The 14,000-nt window shown below is 37.1% G+C and overlaps 1 pseudogene; it reads right to left on the reverse strand.

The window, feature by feature from the left end:
• Positions 1-12,121, reverse strand: part of LOC148653671 (uncharacterized) — a 58,410-nt pseudogene extending 46,289 nt beyond the window's left edge.
• Between the last annotated feature and the right edge of the window lie 1,879 nt (positions 12,122-14,000).

Consider the following 14,000-nt stretch of genomic DNA (forward strand, 5'->3'; position numbering starts at 1 on the left):
CCTCATTGTTATATCAGGGAATTAGAACCCACACAGACTGCAGGGTGAGTGCCCCCTACTGGCCCCACTAACACCTCTTTCAGCAACAACCTTAGCTTTCCCAGGAGGTCTCCCAATCAAGCACTGGCCAGGCTCACACCTGCTTAGCTTTAGTGAATTGGCAGTTGCGAGTTGCAGGGTGATATAGCCGCAGACAGCTACTTGCTTTATTGTGATAATATTTAGCAATAATACATTAAAAAAGGAAAAAGACATAAAAATGAAACTGCAGTGAAGCAGTTTTTTACTCTAATTGGATGTAAGTTGTAATAATAGTAGTTAATAGATGCAGTGGCCCAAACATTTTAAAGTGAAAACACCTGTGGGAAATATGATGAATAGTTTACCACCACAATGACTCATCACAAGATAACAATTATTCCTTTCAGAGATGATTGCCCTTAATTAAAATTGCAAATAGGTTACCAGACAAGAAAAAATGGCGATTGATTACTAGATGTCTTGTTCTTTCTTATGTATACAATAAGCAAGCATACAGGTATGAGTTTAACTGTTTCTCACACCTCTCTTACTGTACACTTCTGTATAGCTCTAGACCAGTGTTAATTTAGTCACAAGTTTTTGATTTAGTCATAGTCTTAGTCAAGTCAACTAAAATGTCTATTAGTCATAGTCACTTTCTAGTCACCCACTTTTAAAATCCATCCCCTCCCCCCAAAATGGAAATCAAGGTCACTGTCTTCCTGGAATGGATGTACCCTTTAATATCTTGAATTATCTCAGAAAGTATAGAGAGTACACAATTATTTTTCTAGGTTTTCTCTAAAATGTATACGACCTTGGATAAAAAATTGAAAGTGATTGAACAAATATATAAAAGCCTGCATGTTTTTTTTTATAAAGACAGGACATGGATCGGCTTTCTCAACCTTCCAAAAAATGTAAAAATCATTGTGAATAAAATGTGAAATGTGACATTTTTACTTGTATTTCACTACTGCCGGTCCTAGAGAAGCTTTTTGTAATGTCTACAGGTAAACAAGTGTTTTTATACAGAAGCTTGTTAGCAACACAGAGAAAAAAATATTTTTGTGTTTAAACAAGAAATCAAACTCCTCTTTGTGAAAACTGTTAGTAAGAGTAAACAGCAAGCCAATATTGTACAAACTGTGTAATGGGTAGTGTGCCATACTGGAATTGTTTTTCTTTTATTTTGGCATTCCTTATCTTTACATTCGGGACTGTGCAAACGGATACAGAAATAGTTTCTTCTCCCTTCAAATACAATTTTTTCCTGCACTGTGTAGTTCCAAATTCAAATGTAATTGATGTAACCATAGTCTAAAAGCTTTTGAGGAATTATACTTTGTTTTAGTCATGTTGTAGTCATGCAGTTTGATTTATTTGTATAATAAAATGTAGAAAGGTTTTAGTTTGTTTGATTTTAGTCTTAGAATATTAAGATTTGTCCTGTTTAATTTACAATTAACACTGTGCTGATTGGATAGGCTTATAATTGTGTGGCAACTTTAATGTGTATAAAACACATTAGAAACTTAAACTGCTACTCTAAGAAAATATTTCACTTGCTAGATAACATTTTATCATAAAGTCTTTGTTGCATATTGTATTGATCCCTAGAGAGGTCAAATATCAAAAACAAGAAATAACTACAATAAATGGGTAAGTAATAAATAATGTTATACAGATACATCCGATTAATCTTTCCTAAAAAGACACTGTTAATGATAATTCTGTACTTTTATGTTATAATTAATAAGTTCTTTTTTCAAAGCAACTTTTTTTTCAATGTTTCAAAGCAATATTGTTATAAATGTATTCAGTAGAGGCCCCTGGCAAAACTGAATTTGCAATAACTATAGGGAAATTGCTGCAGGAGTTACTTAAAAAATATTAAAACTGCACAGGACAAGCAATATATATTATTTATCTCATGGGTCTAATATTAATAATTATACCTTTCAATACCATATTGCTTGGTACCATACTACCATAGTCTAAGAGTAGTCTTAAGAATAGTGTTAATGATGTCGTCCTTGTATTATGCTAACATAGTGACAGGCCTGTGCTTCAGGTCTGTCACAGCACTTTCACTCCACACACATTCTTCTGAAGAAATAAAAATGAATGTCTACATGTGCTACAATATGTTGTCACTCCTGTTACACCACGGAAAACCAAGGACTGAGGTTTAACAATTTTCTGCTATTTATTGTGCATAACTCCCAACTGACACAGAACTGCAAAAAACTGCCAAGGCACCTAAATGCCATAAAGCCGTATCCCCCAAACAAAAGCTAAACAGTGTCATAAACCCAAACCAATACTGTGTGTGACATAACAACTCAGATAAAACACCCAGCTACATAAACAACTTAAGTGAAATTAAAAACATTTCTTTCTGATGACTATTACATGCTGTGAGATGTACAGTACAATACACAAAAAGCATTTTACATATTTACATTTTCAAAATAAAATATGAACAAAAGAGATGTTTTATTCATTTTATTTCTGACAGAGCAGCATACATAGCATGTTTGACCAACTCTCACATTTTAAGAAAGTAACTTACTTCTTATGCATGAGTGTCTAGCCAAGACATATAAATAGTAATTTCCTAATATAAAAAAAACGTAAATTCCTTAATTTTCTATTTAATTTGTTGACTTGCTACTATATAAAAATACTGCCAGGCTCCAGATGTTTTTCTTCCAGCTGAAAGAAAGGTATATTTGTGTCTCTGCATCTTTACTCATCAAGGTGCTCTAGTTTTAATTTAATCAAATTAGTAACGCATATACTGTAAATCTCTGTTTTTCTGGGTGCCAATATATTAACAGACAGTAAGTATTTGTGACATGGGATGTGGAAAATACTGGCTGGAAATGATGGACAAATACAAAACAAATGAGTGGAGGAACACCCCAATACTTACAGCTGTCACACACTAGTAAACCTGAAGGCACCATGAAGTCCATACATTATACCCGTTACAGCCAGACAGCTAATTGCCAGACAGAAGGTAAATGCGCAACCTCATGTGACAAAATTCATTTCTTTAATTCCTCATGTGACAGGTCATTTTGTCTCATCTTAATATACTCAAACAAAAATACAAGGCAATTTACTCTTTGTCATTGTGGGTTACTTTCATGAGTGTTTCATCTTTGTTAACTAAAATGAAAAACAGGTCAAAACATTGAACATATTGCATTTAAATTGGAATACTTTTACAATGATAAATTCACTAGCCCATCCATTTCTTATCTGTTTTATCCAGTACAGAGTCACAACAAGCAATTGGCAAAAGCCAAGATTCACCTGGACAGGACAGCAGCCATGTCCAAAAACATTCCATTACTTACTGGAATGTTTTGGGACTGTGAGAGGAAAGCCATATGAACCTGAATATAATAATATATAACCTAATAGTTAACATATTATTTTACTGTTAGAGAAAGTATTTATTATGTCCAAGGGACACTTTGTTAAAAAGGTAATGGGTTTTGGCTAGAATAGAAACTCAGAAATATCGCATGATAGCAAAGAATTCTACTGTTAAGCCACCAATGCATTGCTCTGATTTGCGTTTGATTTTCCATTACAACAGCACTTGTACAACAAGCACTTCACCACCTTCCCAAAATAACCACAGCAAGTGACCAAGTTAAAGATGCTGATGCAGAAAATGTTTATAAGGAAAGTGAAATACTGTTGTGTACCTTAGATTTTTATTTTTAGTTACCATTACCTGCTATATTTCTGTTTAATTACAGTACATCTGTGGTTTTCAAACTATGGTACACCCCCAGGTGGTACGCCATATGACCCTGGAAATGTGTTGTGTGCACTGAAAAATTGGGACGGGTTTTCATATTTTCTATTTTAATAAAATTCGTTTATGTGTCAAATACACAGCCTACGTACTACGATAAAGCGTGCGTTAATACTTGAGTGGACACAAGAGCTACTATATAATTCTATACCATTGTATAGGATTGTGTGCTACAAATGTAAGTGACCAATTGTATTTTAAAAAAGTTCTCTTCAGAAAATAGGGAGTTAGGAGAATGTGCATGGTTTTGAAACACTGGCAATCTTGTGAGCACAGGAAAGCATGATAGATAACAGAAAAATATTTAAGAACTGTTAATTTGAGAAAAATACACCAAGCATCTCTGTGTTTTGCTCCCATGCGCATGAAATAAAAACTTCTTTTAACTTCTGAGATGGACTCCTGAAACGCAAACGGGGAAAAATGCAAGCTTGTGGATTGCTAAAGCAGGTAAGCCCCACACTATTTGTGAAGAAGTTTGTTACTGTTGGCAAGCGAGCTATTATGTGTAGAGAAAAAGGTGCTAAACAGCTCGACCTGCTGCCCCCTTCGAAAGTCACTCATAGAATTATTGATATGGCAGATGATGTCAAAAGTACACTGATAGAGCACATTAAGATGCATTAACTGCAATTAAATGAGTCTGTAGATGCCTTTGATTTAGCCAATGAACTTTTTTACATTAGATACGAGTTTGAGGTATGTCCCATGAGGACTTTCTCTTATGCAAGCCGCTACCAACAAAAACTACAAACAAAAACTACAGGAGGGTGCATATTTCAGCTTCTGAATGAATTTATCAAAGAGAATGGCATCGACTGGATAAAATGCGTTGGAGTTTGTACAGACAGTGCTAGAGCAATGACAAGCCGAAACAGTGGTGTATTTCACAAATTAGAGAGGTTGCTCCAGATATGAACTGCAGCATCCACCGCGAGGCTTTGTTTATCAAGAAAATGCCTGACGATTTAAAATCTGTTAGACTCTGTTGTGATTTGTAACAAGGCTCGACCAATGGATTCACATTTGCTTTGCTCGACTCAACAGGCTCACCCCTCTCACTGAAATGGTGCTTTTTTATTGTTTATTTTTAATTGTTGTTGTTCCTTTTGTCATTGTGTATAGCGCCTTGAGAAGCCATCTTTAAAGGCATAATAATCGTTGATGTGTGGTGAGCATTCTGGTGCACTATGGCTGCCGTCGCATCATCCAGGTGGATGCTGCACATCGGTGGTGGTGGAGGGGAGTCCCCATTACCTGTAAAGCGCTTTGAGTGGAGTGTCCAGAAAAGCGCTATATAAGTGTAAGCAATTATTATTATTATTAATTATTATAATATCAAATAAAGTTTATTATCGTAATATTTATCATACGTGTATGTGAGTGTGTGTGTGCGCGTGCTCATGTCGGTCATTGAGATGTTCTGTGGTTCCTATGAGAAGATGACTTGTAGGTGGTACTTGGATGTTATGGTTTGATCAGGGGTGGTATTTGGTCCAAAAAGTTGGAGAACCACTGAATTAAATTATTCCATATACATATTGATTGGCGCTGCTCTGTAGCGACTGGTGGCACATCCTTGTTCTCACTTGTTTTTGTTAGTTTTTTTTTGTTTGTTGTCTTGTTTTCTTTCTTTTCTTCTATTTTTTTGTACACATTTTTTATTTACTGCTTGTAATTTTAAAACGATCGCAAAAAAGTTATGATAATGATTGTAGGGGTTTTGTGAATTTACTGGGACAATTTATTAATTGTAGCAGCAATCACGAGGTGGTTCGTTATGGCTTTTAGAAAATCAATCAATCAGCGACCCACACACACAGATTCAATAAACAAGATCATTTATTAATACATAAATTTTGCATAAAACATATAACAATCTGCCTGGATACAGGTGGCAGATCTTACTGTAAGGGTTATCAAACTGCACAGCCTTTAATGAGAGGGCTGGGTATTAACTTTGTCTTTGGATCCAGATATCCAACAGTGGTTGTCGTTTCAATTCTGACATCAAAGTCACATCAGATGATAACTCGAGCAACTTCACTCGTTCAGCACAGGTCAGATCCTTGGGTATTCCTATGACATCAACAGTATAGGGGTTCCTGATCCACTCTGGTGTGGCCCTTAACTGGAAAATACTCTGAGAACTGTTCTTCCAATGACAAGAGGTGCACTGCAATCATATCATGAACAGCAGCATCAAGTACCGTACCATATGTGTGCAGATAGTTCTCCAAAGTTGGGAAAACAGAGACATCACTTATGTTGATTTTATTAACAAAAACTGCAGCTTTTTCTTCATAGCAGTGATCTTGTCAGACATGTAAAAATTGTTAAAAAGCCCCTGCAGTCCCATATTCAGCTCATTCAAACATGTGAATATATCAGCCAGGTAGGCTAATTTTACCAGCCACACTGGATCATCAAATAGACTTGCCAAGGGAGATTGCTGGTCATCCAAAAACATCTGTACCCCAGAGTGCAGTTCAAAGAGCCTTGTGAGCACTTGATAACCATCTCATTTCAGTATGTAGCAAAAGCTGCCCATTTCATTACAAAGCACACTGAACAGACGTGAATTCATTGGTTGAGCCTTGATAGAATTCATAACTTTGACAGCAGAGTCTAACACAGATTTTAAATCCTCAGGCATTTTCTTGGCTGCCAAGGCGTCACGGTGGATACTGCAGTGCGTCCACTTCATATTTGGAGCAACCCCTCTAAAATCCAATGCATTTTTTCCAGTCAATGCCATTCTCTTCGATAAATTCATTCAGAAGCTGAAATATGTGCTCTCCTGTAGTTCTTGTTGGTAGCGACGTGCAGAACAGAAAGTCCTCATGGGATATGCCCTCAAACTCATATCTAACAGAAACAAGCAAATTGGCAAAACCAACTACTTCTACAGACTCATATAATTGCAGTGAAAAGCATCTACTCATCTTAACGCGCTCTGTCAGCGTATTTTTTACATCATCTCCCATATCAATAATTCTACGAGTGACTGTGTCATTCGAAAGGGCCACCAGGTTGAGCTGTTTAGCAGCTTTTTCTCCACATATAATACGTGTCAGCTCTTTTGCCAATGTTAAAAAGCTCTTCACCAATAGCGTGGGGCTTACCTGCTTTAGCAATCCACAAGCTTGCATGGTAAGATGCTTCTTGGGCTTTGGAAACTAGATTGACACTGATCCTTATGGTAGATCTTTAAGTTTCCTTTGAGAAAAATCAACAGGCTTTTCCTTCAAGAGAACATGATTCGTGGTAAAGTGCCACCTCAGATGTGCTGGCTTCATGCTTTCACTGCTGAGAATTTCACAGCACACGACACACTGTGGTCTCAGCTCTTTCTCCGTCCCGTTGTAAGTAAATCCAAAACTTAGATAATTTGGATTGTATCACCTTGTCACCCCTTAAAAGGCAGTCAGGAGTCCATCTCAGAAGTTAAAAGAAGTTTTTGTTTCATGCGCATGGGAGCGAAACGGAGATGCTTGGTGTATTTTTCTCAAACTGACCTGTCCTGTCCTTAAATATTTTTCTGTTATCTATCACACTTTCCTGTGCTTACATGTTTAGCATTGTTCCAAAATCACACACACTCTCCTACCTTTCTGTTTGCTGGAGATAACTTTTTTAAAATACAATTGGTCATTTACATTCGTAGCACGCATTCCTATATAATGGTATAGAATTACACAGTAGCTCTTGTGTTCACTCAAGTATTAGTGCGCACTGTATTGTCATAGCTAAGTACTACAGTAGGCTGCGTAATTGACACATAAACTAATTTTATTAAAATAGAAAATATGAAAAACCGTCGCAATTTTCAATTTTTCAGTGCACACAACAAATTTCAACGGTCATATGGCGTACCACCTGGGGGTGTTCTGTGTACCACAAGAGGTACGCGTATCACAGTTTGAGAACCACGGCCCTAAACCTTTTAACAAATAGGACTCAACAGGTCAAATTGGGGAACTGGTGAACTGCTTATCTGACATTATAAATGACTTCACTAAATGGTGTGATGAGTTCTCTTTGCAGTTCAGTGCTTTTTATGGGGTTTTTTTCATGTTTTTAAAACAAAGGAGCTGGTAATTGATTTTAGGAAAAATGCAACACCCCTCCAACCTACTGTAATTATTGGTCAGACTGTAGAAATTGTCAATGACTACATGTACTTGGAACTGATCATAGACAAAAAATTGAGTTGGAACAAATGCTGCAACACAATTCATAAAAAGGGACAACAGAGACTCTAAGAAAACTAGGTTACTTCAAGACAGATAGGATCATCCTAATACTTTTCTTTTGTCTTTCATTGAAAGTGTATTAACATACTGTCTGGTTTGTTAACATCGGTACCATTGATTGTAATACACTGGAAAAACTAGTCAAATTAAGTAGCAAATTAATTGGGGCATATCAAATCACCTTAAATATCCTCTACAAACGAGGATGGCAAAGAAATCAATGTGTATTATGGATTGTGTCTTTCACCCCCTCCACTGCAAGTTCACACTTCTCCTGTCTGGGAGACACTTCTCTCTCCCCTGTATAATACTAATAGTCACAGGAAATGTTTCACTCTGTTGTAACAGAAAGAATAAGGTTCTGGATCCCGAGATGAAGTTAAACAGATGAGTTTATTGCATGCAAGGAACAATAAAGCCGAAGTCTTGTTTCCCGCAAGAAACAAGAAAACCGAAGTATTGTTCGATGTGCCGGTACAAACTTTTAGGTTATATAGTCCTTCCTTGCTGCTTCGGATGTCATTCGGTGTTATGGTAAGGGGGGGGGTCATGGTATTTGGCCAGTTAAGAGACCCTGGCCAAATGGTCAGTTTAAGATTACGCCCCCAGGGGGTTCCTAGCTCGCATCTGGAATCCTTATCAGTTAACCCCCTTTCCTGCCATAAACCCCTGTTGCTTAGAAGTCTAATTTTCAGGCAGAACTAACTTAAGTTAACCCTTTTTACATCTTGTGTCTTACTTCAACTCCCATTGCAATATCTCTTTCAGACAATATATTGTAACTAGCTTCTCTCATATCTTACTGTAATACTGTGTCACACTGTAAAAAAGTATGTGTTGAATTTACCAAAAAAATTAAGGAAACATTTTGCATTCAGCTTTTTAAGTATATTCAACAAAGGAAATTTATTAATTAAATTATACTAGAAAACATATATTACCAAAAGATACATTTCAATGTTAAGACAAAAATGTTTACTTGAAAAATTTAATTAACACCAACTCAACTCTCCAACTTAAAGTAAGCCATATTAGCCAAACATTTTGTGTTGAACCAACTAAAGATATTTAGTTTACTTATTTTAGGATCACTTAAATCAATTAAGTCATACTAACTTCAAATGTTATGTTGTATTAATTAAGTAATGTGTGTACAAAACACTGCCTCAATTTTCCTATGTACCTGTACTTCTAATGTGGTTATTTTCCTGCTGTGTGCTGTGGAGAAAAAAAAACAGGAACATGATGTACTTTAATCAACTTAAAGTAAATTCACACAGAACAATATTATGGAAATGCACAATATAAATAATTTTATTCACATTCTTGTATAACAGCAAAAAACAAAAACATACTGAAATGTATCTGTAATATGAAAACCACTGAGCATACTCTGTAGCTAAACAAAATCAATTGAAATCAATAAACACCAGCAATACTGCTCAAGAGTACTGTGGTTTAGACATGCTCTGATCGTTGCCGACACGTGGATAAGCCTTTACCCTATCACCATTACAAAATAAATATTGTTTCAAACAATAAAAATGTCAAAACTTGAATCTTTACCATCTAAACAAAATTTAAAGGAATTTGCCTTTCCTTCACTGAACAAACCTTGAAACATTTCAAAACAGTCTCAATTATTTCAATAACAAGATAAAATAATATATGTATACTACTTTACACTTTTTAGTGTAAACAGTAGGAAATCTAAAGTTCTTTCACAGGTCTAACTAAGCAACTTGTTCTTGAGAGAATGTACCTTTGGAGAAAGTTTTCCATTGTCAAGCTGCAACAGTATCTTTTGGAAAACTTCAAATGTTTACCTGAGTTGTTTGGGATAACTCAGGTTCACTACATATACCAAGCCAAGTAGCATGGAACATGACAAACCAACCTGTACCTTCCAGCACAACCCAAACCTCTGAAGGCTCATCCTCAGAAGAACCAACTTTGGTGTAAACCCTCATCATGTGCTATGTAAGTTCTTCCTGGATAAGGTCCATATCAGTGTCCTGAAATTAAATAAAAACCTATTTCTCATGTTCTTTTAATGTACTTGCAAAGCTGCAGGAAACTTTAGAGGCCTAGAGATTTGAATGCTTGCAAACTGCAATGTCTTCACAAAGAACTCAACACAATGAGTGACCATAATTCAGTTCTGAAAATAAAGCTTCACATGAAATGACGTTAGTGTACGTAGATGGCAATGTGCTTTTGTCTATCAAAAAATCTAACCAAGGCAAAGTGTCCATTTTGGGTACAATTACTTTTCTGTACAAAATGGCACAAGAGGAATGCTTCCCTTAACCATCTCTGACTATAGAATAAATTCAGAACAGCCTGAGATCGTGGGTGCCAAAATCACTTGTTTTGTGATAAGAAATGAAACTACCTAAAATTTAATTGCATTTTCTCACCTGGTTCTCTCTATTTTCGGATAGGTACTCAATCAAACACTGGATAACAATTTCTCTGCGCCTTTCAACTGTGTCATTCTACAAACAAAAGAAAATATGTACTGTAATTTATTCAAGAATTAACATCAAGTTGCATCTGCATTATACCAAAAATGACAAACAAAGAAGGACTATACAACAGTGAGAGTGAACCAGTCATGTACTGTATATACCTGCTTCATCTTACTCATAAGTAAACCCATCTTCTGTCCAGCAGTGCCTCCCTTATTGTGGAACAAAGACAGAAGTGTACTTGTCCAGATTTGCCATAAATGTTACTTCCAGATCGATAGTGGTTATTCTTTTGAATTCATGTTTGATCTGAAACACAAATAAGAACGTATGTGTCATGAATCTCCCTCACGCAGGCAAGCGCTCCCTCATTCCCGCGAGCTCTCCCCGTACCAAACGTGCACGCGTCAATCAGTCCTCTACTTAAACCCTCACCAGCCCCCCGGTCAGTGCTCACGATTGAGATTCTCTCCCTGAGCTTACCTACTATCTACGCCTTCGCCTTACTACTGATTCTCCCCTGTACCTCGACCCTGCTTTTTCAGACTACCTCTTTGCCACTTGATTTTGTACCTTTGCCTCTAGAACGCTCTCTCGGATCCTGACCCCTGCCTGTCTCAGATTACGCCTCCGCCTTCCGAATCCACTCCGACGCCTCTTCTACGCCTTCCCGGACTCCAGCCTGCTTCCTCGATTACGCCTTCGCCTTCTGATTCTGTGCCTACGCTTCTACTATGCCTTCCCGGACTCGGACCCCTGCCTGTTTACTCCGACTACACCTACATCTAGCGCCAACCCTACCTAGAGCACCGCATTGGATCCCTATCCTCCGCAGTCAGCCCCTGCGTGACAGTATGATTTCAAATATTGCTCAGCAAGAATCTGACTAATGTATTATTTGGCAATAGTTGACATTAAGATTATAGTTCGAATCTTTGCCTTAAACCAAAGCAATTAATCAACTGATTCAATAAAGTGTATTTTCCAATGAAAACAATTCTATATGTTTTAATCCAGTAAAAAAAAACAGACACCAAATAGACCACACAATAGCCATCAAAGTTCATATCCATGAAGTTAATTTAACAAGTTTGATTCAGGTAGTGTCAGATGATATTCAAGTTTAAAAAAATAAAAAAAGAATGTTTAAAAAAGTATCCTCTACCACAGGGTAAATCCTTAGACTAATACAGTACAGTACCTGAATAACTTCAAACACAGCAGGCCATCTTTCCTTCAGGCCCACTATGGCAGGGCTGCCTTTTACTGTCTCCTGCCTTCTATAGGAAAAGTTCTTAGCCATTGTTTCATTGACGATATTCCAATTATCCTTTTTCCTGACTTCACTCAGTAGGGCAATCCACTCATTTTCCAGAGTCTGCAAGGATTCTCCTGTAGGTTGCGGGGGGGAGATAGTTCACCTCTGCTTTTTTTGGCTTTTTGACAGATTTATCTGCGGAAGATTTATTCTTGACAGAGTTCACAGCTAGCTCTGGGCAACCAAGGCTCCTCAGTTTGGTCCTGTAGTTTGCCATCTTGTATTTCAGCCATGTTTGCCATCCACAGTGTCCAGAGTATGAACCTGGCTCTCTCAAGCAGGGATGCTTTTGGATTAATGCCTCAGCAACAGCACTGATCTGAGTGCTTGTTGGATAAGCACAATATTGATAAATATTTTCAGCCAATATTTCAAGAATTTTAGATTTAATACTTGGATTGTTCAGAAGAGTTCCTTCTTTTCTGAAATGCCTTATTACCAATGTCAAGAATCAACTCAGTATCACGGGGAATTGGCAAACTGGAGAATTTCAAAACATGCGTGCCACGGCTGGGATTGCTGACCATGGATCTCTGGAGAAGGCAGCAGTAATGTGTCAGCTGATGAAGAGACTGACGAGGCAATTGATGAGACATCTGAGGGTGGAGAGGTATTCTTGATTTGGTCAATCTCAGTGAAAGTTAAAATTACTCGGTTTACAAATACTACTTTGATAGTGTCTTTGTCTTTGATTTCTGCTGTTGTGGTTAAAGAGAAGAATTCTCCAAATTTAGCATCTTTGTACTGGAGAGTAAAGTTTCCTTGTGTCTGAAATGTCTCTCTAATTATTGAATCCAATTCTTGAACTGTATCTGGAATTCCAGAAGGTAATAGCAGCTTGCGAATATCATGCTTATCAAAAATCACACAAAGCTTTGCCTTCTCAGACATCTTCCCCTGTTTGCAAAATACAAAAATATGAGTGTTATGTGTATATAACATAGATTACATCACAGAAGGCCATAAAGCCTAAACAAAAATATTATTGGGGAACCTCATTATGTTATGAGGACTATGCGCAAATGATATCATGAATTGCCTCGTTATATTTTTCTTTAAATGGACTGGATCAATGTGTTTGCAAAAGATTCAATCATTCAACTCCTTTAGGTCTAGGAATTGAAGGTACCCAGCTGGTTCAAGCTCAAAAGACCTCAAGTGTTCATTGTACCAGGCCTTACGAACCTTCACTACAAATCCAAAGGTGTTCTCAACAACAATCATATGATATATTTGCACAAAATCAGTCCTGCTGTAGAACAACGGGGAACAATCATTCCAATAGAGTATTTTGTGCCATAGCAAGATAATGTTTTTGCCATCTGTATCAATGTTTGATCTGGGAGTTCATATTTTGTCAGCTCTTGTATGTCATCCTTTAACAAATTCAAAGGAATTCTGGACACACGTGATACAGTAATGGCAGGTTTCAGACAACTAGAATTCTGCAAATAATGAGCCATCAACAGCTAATGCTTCCATGCCAAAGACTGCAAAATATTTCTGAAATAATTTGTATGGTGTACCACACGTTTAAAAAAAACTGTGCTTTGCTTCGCTTCTCTTCATTTTCGTTTGTTTCACTTCATGTGTGTGTTTTCGTATAGCTTCGGCTTTGTTGGTTTGTGTTTGTCTCCTTGTACTTTCGTTTGTTTGTATTATCCTTATTTCGCCATTACCTTGCCCAAACTTGTTATATCAACCTCTGTGCTTTATTGTACCCTTGTCTACTCTTGTTTTCCCTTATTTATATTTGTAGCTCACTTGTGTATTTGTGTGAAGTTTTGTGTAAAGAGTTAGTTTAGGCTGTCGGGTACATTGTATACAGGTAGGTGGTCTTTGTATTAGAAACACTAGTTTAGGACGGGTGAGTGTCTTTTGTCTTGTATGGCTTGGGTAGTTAGTGAAGGTTAGCCAGGGCGTTAGAAGACGTCAAATACCGAGTGTTTCGGTTTTTGTTTTTGGTAGTTAGGTCAGCTTTCCCTCACTTTATTAGCCAGCTCCGTTATTTTCGTTCCTTTGGCTCCGTTCAAGTTCCCTTTCCCTGTGTGCTATTGTGTCCTGTATACATATCTGTCACTTCTTCACTTTAAAAT

Source organism: Lepisosteus platostomus, chromosome 10 (genome assembly GCF_059453375.1).
Source record: "Lepisosteus platostomus isolate fLepPlt1 chromosome 10, fLepPlt1.hap1, whole genome shotgun sequence".
In the NCBI taxonomy this organism is placed as follows: Eukaryota; Metazoa; Chordata; class Actinopteri; order Semionotiformes; family Lepisosteidae; genus Lepisosteus; species Lepisosteus platostomus.